Source organism: Urocitellus parryii, chromosome 1 (assembly GCF_045843805.1).
Source record: "Urocitellus parryii isolate mUroPar1 chromosome 1, mUroPar1.hap1, whole genome shotgun sequence".
Lineage (NCBI taxonomy): Eukaryota > Metazoa > Chordata > Mammalia > Rodentia > Sciuridae > Urocitellus > Urocitellus parryii.
In genome coordinates, this window is record NC_135531.1 from 51098118 (window position 1) to 51107404 (window position 9287).

The following is a 9287-nucleotide window of genomic DNA, read 5'->3' on the forward strand; positions in this document are numbered from 1 at the left end:
ATACCAAAACCAAAGACACATCAAGGAAAGAAAACTTTAAACCAATATCCCTGATAAACATTGATGCAAAAATTCTCAATAAAATTCTGGCAAATCACTTACAAAAACATATTTAAAAGATAGGGCACCACGATCAATCGGGATTCATCTCAGGGATGCAGAGTTGGTTCAACATACAGAAATCAATAAATGTAATTCATCACATCAATAGACTTAAGGACAAGAATCATATGATTATCTCAATAGATGCAGAAAAAGCATTTGACAAAATATAGCACCCTTTCATGTTCAAGACATAGAAAAACTAGGGATAGTAGGAACATACCTCAACACTGTAAAAGCTATTTATGTTAAATCCAAGGTCAACATCATTCTAAATGGAGAAAAATTGGAAGCATTCCCTCTAAAAACTGGAACAAGACAGGATGCCCTCTTTCACCATTTCTATCAACATTGTCCTTGAAACTCTAGCCAGAGCAATTAGACAGACAAAAGAAATTCAAGGGATACAAATAGGAAAAGTAGAACTCAAACTATCATTATTTGCGGATGACTTGATTTTATATTTAGAAGATTCAAAAAATTCCACTGGAAAACTTCTAAAAATAATAAATGAATTCAACTAAGTATCAGGATATAAAATTAACACCCACAAATCATTCTAATACATCAGTGATGAATCTACTAAAAAAGAAATTAGGAAAACTACCTCATTTATAGTAGCCTCAAAAACAACTGGAAATCAATCTAACAGGTGAAAGATTGCTACAGTGAAAGCTATAGAACATTAAAGAAAAAAACTGAAGAAGACCTTAGAATATGGAAAGAGCTCCCATATTCCTGGATAGGCAGAAGTAATATTGTTAAAATGGCCATACTACCAAAAGCACTAAACATATTTAATGCAATTCCTTTTAAAATCCCAATGACATTCTTCATAGAAATATAAAAAGCAATCATGAAATTCATTTGGAAAAATAATAGACCCAGAATAACCAAAGCAATCCTTAGTAAGAAGAGTGATGCAGGAGGCATCACAATACAAGACCTTAAACTACACTACAAAGCCAGAGTAACAAAATAGCATGGTATTGGCACAAAAATACACACATAGATCAATGGTACAGAATAGAAGACATAGAGACAAACCTACATAAAGACAGTTATCTCATACTAGACCAAGGTTCCAAAAACATTCAGTGGAGAAAAAAATAGCCTATTCAACAAATGGTGCTAGGAAAATTAGAAATCCACATGTAGCAAAATGAAATTAAACCCCTATCTCTCATCCTGCATGAAATTTCACTCAAAGTGGATCAAAATCTTAGGCATTAGAACAGAGACCCTGCGCCTGCTAGAAGAAAAAGTAGGCCCAAATCTTGACCATGTCAGCATAGGATCTGACTTCCTTAACAAGACTCCTAAAGGACAAGAAGCAATATCAAGAATCAATAAATGGGATAGAAGCTATCCTCACATAAGAGAAGAGGATAGAAGGGCAACTCTCTGAAATCTCCTCTATAGGGGTATTAATTCCATTCCTAAGGATTGAGCCCTCCTGGCCTAATCACCTACCAAAGGCCCCACCTATTGATACCATCACCTTGTGGTTTAAGTTCTAACCTTATGAATTTTGAGAAATACATAAATTCAAACCTTAGCAGGAAGAAACCATTACTTTATTTGTAACAACTCCTAGAGGCCACCCACACTTCTTAATGCACAAAGCCCCCTTTCTACAGGTTGAAAGCCAGGAATATAGCCTCTCTGAATCTGCTTCATCACCACATCGTCTTCTGTCTCTCTCTTCTGGCTCCCTATTCTGCTTCTAAGAACCTCTGTGATTATATTAGACTCAATGAAATAATCCAGGATAATATTTCTATTAAGGTACACAACCTTAATTCTATCCACAATTTTAATTCCCATTTTCAATTTAATTAACACAGTCACAGATTACAGGAATTAGGACATGGACATCTTTGGAGGAAAGAGAATTAAAGTTAGGTGTAGCCATTTGACTCATTATGGTCAATGAAATGGTAAATGAAAGTATATTTGCCACTTTTTAGCAGAAACTTTAGAAGTACACTACAGTGGTCATTGAAGCATTTGTTGATATAAAAATCTCAGTTTTCTGGGTTTCTGAGCAAATACTATGATCAAAGATCCACTGCCAATCTTCAACAGATGTGTGATTTGGGAAGAATATTTTCTTGCTTTAAATCACTGAGATTAGTCTTTATTTAGTTACAACAGCATCAATATCCTATCCTGATAACTATGTCTTTTCAATATGAACACTCTGAAGTAATATCTAAATTGTATTTTATTTGCATTTCTCTAATGAACTATTGATGTTGAGCAATTGAGCAATTTCCTTTTTCTAATGCTGAAGATTAAACCCAGACAAAGACTATATTTTTAATGTTATGGAGTTTTCTAGTATTTTTTTTATTATCCTTTTTGTGTTTTGCAGTAGGGGGAATCATTGAACCCAGGGTCTTGCATGTGCTAGGCAAGTACTTTACCACAGAACTACATCCCCAGCTCTTTTTATTTTTATTTTGAGACAGCATCTCACTAAATTTCTTAGGATTAACTCCAATTTATAATCCTCCTGCTTCAGCCTCCTGAGTAGCTGGGATTATAGTTGTGCGCCACCATGCCCAGCTGTCTTTTTGTTTTAATGTAGACTGTATAACCTGAACGCCATGGAATGTTTTGAGTTTTCTATTGTACCCCATGTTGTAGGGGAAAATTCCACAGATTCAACCTTTCAAAATACTACTCTTGCTAGGTGCACATGCCTGTAATCCCAGTGGCTCGGGAGGCTGAGGCAGGAGGATCATGAATTCAAAGCCAGCCTCAGCAAAAGCAAGGCTCGAAGCAACTCAGTGAGACCCTGTCTCTAAATAAAATACAAAATAGAGCTGGGGATGTGGCTAAGTGGCTAAGTGCCCCTGAGTTCAATTTCCAGTACCCCTCTCCCCCACAAAAATATTACTCTTGTGATTTACTGTTGACCCTCATACAGAAAAAAAAAAAAAGGAGTGATCAATCATCAGCCAGATGTCAGAGACTGTCATTCTTTGGAATTTGCCATATGAATTTTAAAGATTCTCCTCTATGTAAGAGTGAAATATAAAATTCTCCCAAGAATACCTTCCATGAATTGTTTCCAGTCATACATGGAAAGGAAGGCATTACATTTACAAGTAAATAAATATATAGGATGTAATTTTAAAAGTAGGGAAATCACAGCAAACTGATTTAAATATGTATCTCCAAAAATACAAAGTATCTGTTCAGAGGATGACTGGAAATGACATTGAAGATCTGTTATGGACTACCAGCTATTATTCAATGACTAAAACAAGAATAGTATCTTTGTTAGTTACAAGTTAACTTTTAAAATTCTACTTATATACTTATTTACTTAACATAACAGTTCAGTAAATAATGAAAAGAATGTGTATTCTATAGAGTTTGAAGTTCCCTGTATATCCACTTGTTCTGACAGCATTTATGCATTCTTTCTTTATCTGATCTTTTCATTTCTAAAAGCATTTTAAAATCTGCAATAAAATTATTGATTATCTGTTTTTTTCTCTGTAGCTCTGGCAGTTATTGCTCTATTTCATGGCTCTTGCTAGATACAATGACCCGCTATTTCATTGTGCTAAGAAATATGCTTCCTGTCTTTCGTATTTTTTGCCTTGAAATTCTACTTTCTAAATCATTGTTAATTAAACTTCCTGTTGTTTCACACTTTCCTGTCATATGTATCTTATCTTCATTTTAATACTTTTGTAGCTTTTCGCTTTTAAAGTGTTCCTTACAGACATTATTGAACTTTATTTTTAAAAAATCTAGTCCAAATCTCTTTTAATGGATTTAGCCATTTACACAATTTTAACTTGACATTTTATTTTATTTTCCCATAATTTTATTGGTGCATTATAATCATACTATATGTAGTGGTGGGATTTGTTGTTACATATTCACATATGCACATGATATGATAATATAATTTGGTGGATATCATTCCCCAGTATTTCCCCTTTCCCTTCTTTCCTCCTTCCCCCAGTTCCCTTTACTCTACTCCACTGATCTCCCTTCAGTTTTCATAAGAGCCCCCTGCATACACATACACATCTTTTTCCCCCTTTATCCCCTCTAGTTTTAACATATGAGAAGAAAAATATAATCTTTTACTTTTTGAATTTGACTTAAGTCACTTAACATGATGTTCTCAAATTCTATATATTTTCCTGGAAATATATATTTCATTCATCTTCATGACTGAATAAAATTCCATTGTGTGTGTGTGTGTGTGTGTGTGTGTATGTGTGTGTATCACATTTTCTTTATCCATTTATACATGGACAGACATCTAGGCTGTTCATAGTTTGGGTATTGTGAATTGTACTGCTAAAAATATGGCTATGTGTGTATCATTATGATGTGAATTCAATTCTTTAATCTTTTAGGATAAATACCGAGGAGTGGCATAACTGGGTCTATGGTGGTTCCATTCCTAGTCTTTTGAGAAATCTCCACAGTGATTGTACAAATTATACTGATTTACAGTCCCACTAAGAGTGTGTGTCTTTTCCCCCACATCCTCTCCAGCATTTTTTCATTTGTATTCTTGATGGCTGCCATTCTAACTAGAGTGAGAAAAATCTCACTGTAGTTTTGATTTTTATTTCCCTAATTGCTAAAGATATTGAATATTTTTTGATACATTTGTTGCCCATTTGTATATGTTCTTTCGAGAAGTGTCTGGTTGGTTAATTTGCACATTTATTTATTGGGTAAATTGTCTTTTTTGAGTTCGTTATTGTGGATATTAATCCCATCGGAAGAGTGACTAGCAACTTTTTCTTCCATGCTGTAGGCTTTCTTTTCATGCTCTTAATTATGACCTTTGCTATGCAGACGCTTTTTAATTTTCTGCCATCATATTTGTCATTTCTTGTTATTCTTTCCTAAGCTTTATGAGTTCAATTGAGGAAGTCATTGCCTGTGTTTCTTTATTAGAGTGTTGACCCTATGTTTTCTTCTAGAAGCTGAAGTTTCTGGTCTAAATCCCTTATCTTCAATCAGTTTTGAGTTGATTTTTTGTGCAGGGTGAGACATAAAGGTCTAGTTTCATTCTTCTACATATGGATATTCAATTTGCCCAGCACCATTTTGTTTAAAGGCTGTTTATTTCTCCAACCTAAGTTCCTGGCACCTTTGTCAATGATCAGATGACTGTATTAGTGTGGATATTTCTCTGTGTCTCCTATTCTTTACCATTGGTCTCTGTGTCTGTTTTTATGCCAGTACCGTGCAGTTTTTGTTACTATAGTTCTGTAATACAATTTGAAGTCAGGTATTGGTGATGCCTCCACTATTAATTTTTTGCCTTGGAATTGCTTTGCCTATTCTGTGTATTTTATATTTCCAAATGAATTTTAGGACTGGAATTTCACATTCTATAAAGAATTTCATTAGTATTTTGCACTGGGGATTATATTGAATCTATATATTGTTTTTTCATAATATGGCCATTTTAACAATAACAATCCTGCTTATCTATGAACATGAGAGGTTTTTGCATCTTCTTGGGTTTCTTCAATTTCTTTCTTTCGTGTTCTATAGTTTTCATTGTAGAGGTCTTTCACTTGCTTGGTTAGATTTATTCTAGTTTTTTTGTGGATGGGGTTGTTTTATTTCTTATTTTAGGCTATTGTGAATGGGATTGTTTTCCTGACTTCTTTACCAGCAGAGTCATTATGGGAGTATAGGAAAGCTATTGATTTTCATATGTTGATTTTGTAACATGCTATTTAGATGAATTTGTTAGCTCTAGCAGTCTTCTGATCAAATTTTTTGTATCTTCTAAGTATAGTATCATATCCTCTTCAAACAGTGATAATCTGACTTCTTTCTTTCCTACTTTTAAGTCTTTTATTTATTTATCTTTCCTAATTGTCCTGGCTAGAATTTCTAATACTATATTGAATAGGAGTGTTCAGAATGGATATATATGTCTTGTTCTGGATTTTAAAGGACATGCTTCCAGTTTTTCTCATTCACAATTATATTGGCTTTGGGTTTTTCATATAAGGCTTTATTATGTTGGGGTAGGTTACTTCTATTCCTAGGTTTTTAAAAATGTTTTTAACATTAATGGGTGTGGAATTTTGTTTAAGGGTCTTTGCCTTTATTGAGATGGCTGTACAATTTTTGTCCTCAATTTTGTGTGTGTGTGTTGAATTACCTTTATTGTGTATGTTAAACCATGTTTGCAACTCTGTAATAAAACCCATTTGGTCATGGTATGCAATCTTCTTAATATATTGTTGAATATTGTTTGCTAATATTTTATTAAGGATTTTTGCATCTAAGTTCAACAGGGATATTGGTCTGTAATTTTCTTTCCTTGACATGTCCTTTTTTGATTTTGGTATGAGTGTGATTATTGGCTTCATGGAATTAATTTAGAAGTATTCCACCTCTTTCCATTTTATGGAATGTTTTGAGAAACATTGGACTTAGTTCTTCTTTAAATGTCTGGTAAATTTCAACTGAGAATCCATCTGGTCCTGGGCTTCTGTTTGTTAGAAGGCTTTTTATTACTGCTTTGATCTCATTGGCCTGTTTAGATTTTCTATGTTCTCTTGATTCAATTTTGGCAAGTCATATATGTTTAGAATCATATCCATTTCTTTTAGATTTTTCAATTTATTGGAGTGTAAGTTTTCAAAATAGTCCCTAATAATCCTCTGGAGTTCTATGATCTCTGTGGTGATGTCTCTTTTTTTATGTCTAATTTTATTAGTTTGGATCTTCTGTATTTTGTTTTGTTTTGTTAGTTTGTCTAAAGGTTTATCAATCTTATCTTTTCAAAGAACTAACCCTTCATTTTATTTATGTTTTGTATTGTTTTCTATTCTCTACTTCATTGATTTTAGCTCTGATCTCAATTATTTCCTTCCTTTTACTGATTTTTATATTGGTTTGTTCTTATTTTTCAAGTGCCTTGAGATGAAGCAGCAGGTTGTTTATTTGGTATCTTTCTAATTTTCTTATGTATGCACCCATAATTATAAACCTTCCTCTTAAAACTGTCTTCATAGTGTCCTAGAGGTTCTGGTATGTTGTATCACTACTCTCATTTGATTCTAAGAATTTTTAAATTTCTCCTATGATTTTTTTCTCTCACTCATTCAACATTTAAAAAGCTTAATTCCCATGTGTTTAAATAGATTATGTACTTTTTTGAAGGGTGTGTATTGATTTCTGATTTTTTTCCATTATGATCAGATAAGATGAAAGGAATTATATTAATATTTTGCATTTGCTAAGAGTTGCTTTATGGCCTAAAATATGGTCTATTTTGGAGAAGTTTACATGAGCAGCTAAGAAAGTGTAGTCAGCTATTTTGGGATGGGATATTCAACAGATGCCTGTCAAATTTATTTGACTAATTATGCTTTAGCTGTGAAGAGTCTTTAATGACTTTACGTCAGAATGACCTATCTACTGGTGAAAGAATTGTGGTGAAATCACCTAGTATTATTATATTGGGGTCTTTCTAAGTCTTTAATTTGAGTAGTACCTGTTTTATGTAATTAGTTGTACTAATATTTGGGGCATAATATTTATAATCATTATATCTTCTTTTTTATTTTTCTTTTTACCAGTATGAAGTGACTTTCTTTTTCTCCTTTGACTAATTCTGACTTAAGGTCTGCTTTGTTGGATATGAGAGTAACTATTGCAGCTTGTTTCCAGGCTCTTATTGCATGAAATATAAATTTCCATCCTTTCCCTTTCACTCTGTCTTTACTATAAGGTGAATCTCTTGCAAACAACATACAGTTGGGTCTTATTTTTCAATCCATTCTTCCAGCCTATGTCTTTTAATCGGAGCATTGAGACTATTACATTAAATATTAGCATAGAGAGATGTTTGTTAAGTCCCGCTATTTTACTTTATTCTTAATATTAATTTGGTCTTGTTTCTCGTTTGCTTTGTGACTCTTCAAATTAGATTTGTCCATTTGTGAGGTCTAGAATTTGTTTTTCAGTTTTTCTTCTTTTATTATTTATTTATTTATTTTTATTGAGTTTTTTTTAAATAAATGAAAGCAGAATAGATTACAATTCATATTACACATATAGAGCAATCAGTTCTTCTTCGTGTAGTATTTCCTGAAGTGTTTTCTGTAGTTCCAGTTTAGTTCTCATGACTTCTTTTAATTTCTGCTTATCTTGAAAGATTTTTATTTCTTTTTTTTTTTTTATTGGTCGTTCATAACATTACATAGTTCTTAATACATCATATTACACGGTTTGATTCAAGTGGATTATGAACTCCCGCTTTTACCCCGTATACAAATTGCTGTATCACATCAGTTACCCTTCCATTGATTGACATATTGCCTTTCTAGTGTCTGATGTATTCTGCTGTCTGTCCTATTGTCTACTATCCCCCTCCCCTCCCCTCCCCTCCCCTCCCCTTTTCTCTCTCTACCCCTTCTACTGTAAATCATTTCTTCCATTTGTATTCTCTTGTCTTACCCCTCCTTTCCTCTTATATGACATTTTGTATAACCCTGAGGATCGCCTTCCATTTCCATGCAATTTCCCTTCTCACTCCCTTTCCCTCCCACCTCTCATCCCTGTTTACTGTAAATATTCTTCTCAAGCTCTTCGTCCCTACCCTGTCCTTGTTTACACCCCTTATATCAAAGGAGTCATTTGGTATTTGTTTTTTAAAGATTGACTAGCTTCACTTAGCATAATCTGCTCTAATGCCATCCATTTCCCTCCAAATTCTATGATTTTGTCATTTTTTAATGCAGAGTAATACTCCATAGTGTATAAATGCCACATTTTTTTTATCCATTCATCTATTGAAGGGCATCTAGGCTGGTTCCACAGTCTTGCTATCGTGAATTGAGCTGCTATGAACATCGATGTAGCAGTGTCCCTGTAGCATGCTCTTGTTAGGGCTTTAGGGAATAGACCGAGAAGGGGAATAGCTGGGTCAAATGGTGGTTCCATTCCCAGCTTTCCGAGAAATCTCCATACTGCTTTCCAAATTGGCTGCACCAATTTGCAGTCCCACCAGCAATGAACAAGAGTGCCCTTTTCCCCGCATCCTCTCCAGCACTTATTGTTGTTTGACTTCCTAATGGCTGCCAGTCTTACTGGAGTGAGATGGTATCTTAGGGTAGTTTTGATTTGCATTTCTCTGACTGCTAGCGATGGTGAGCATTGTTTCA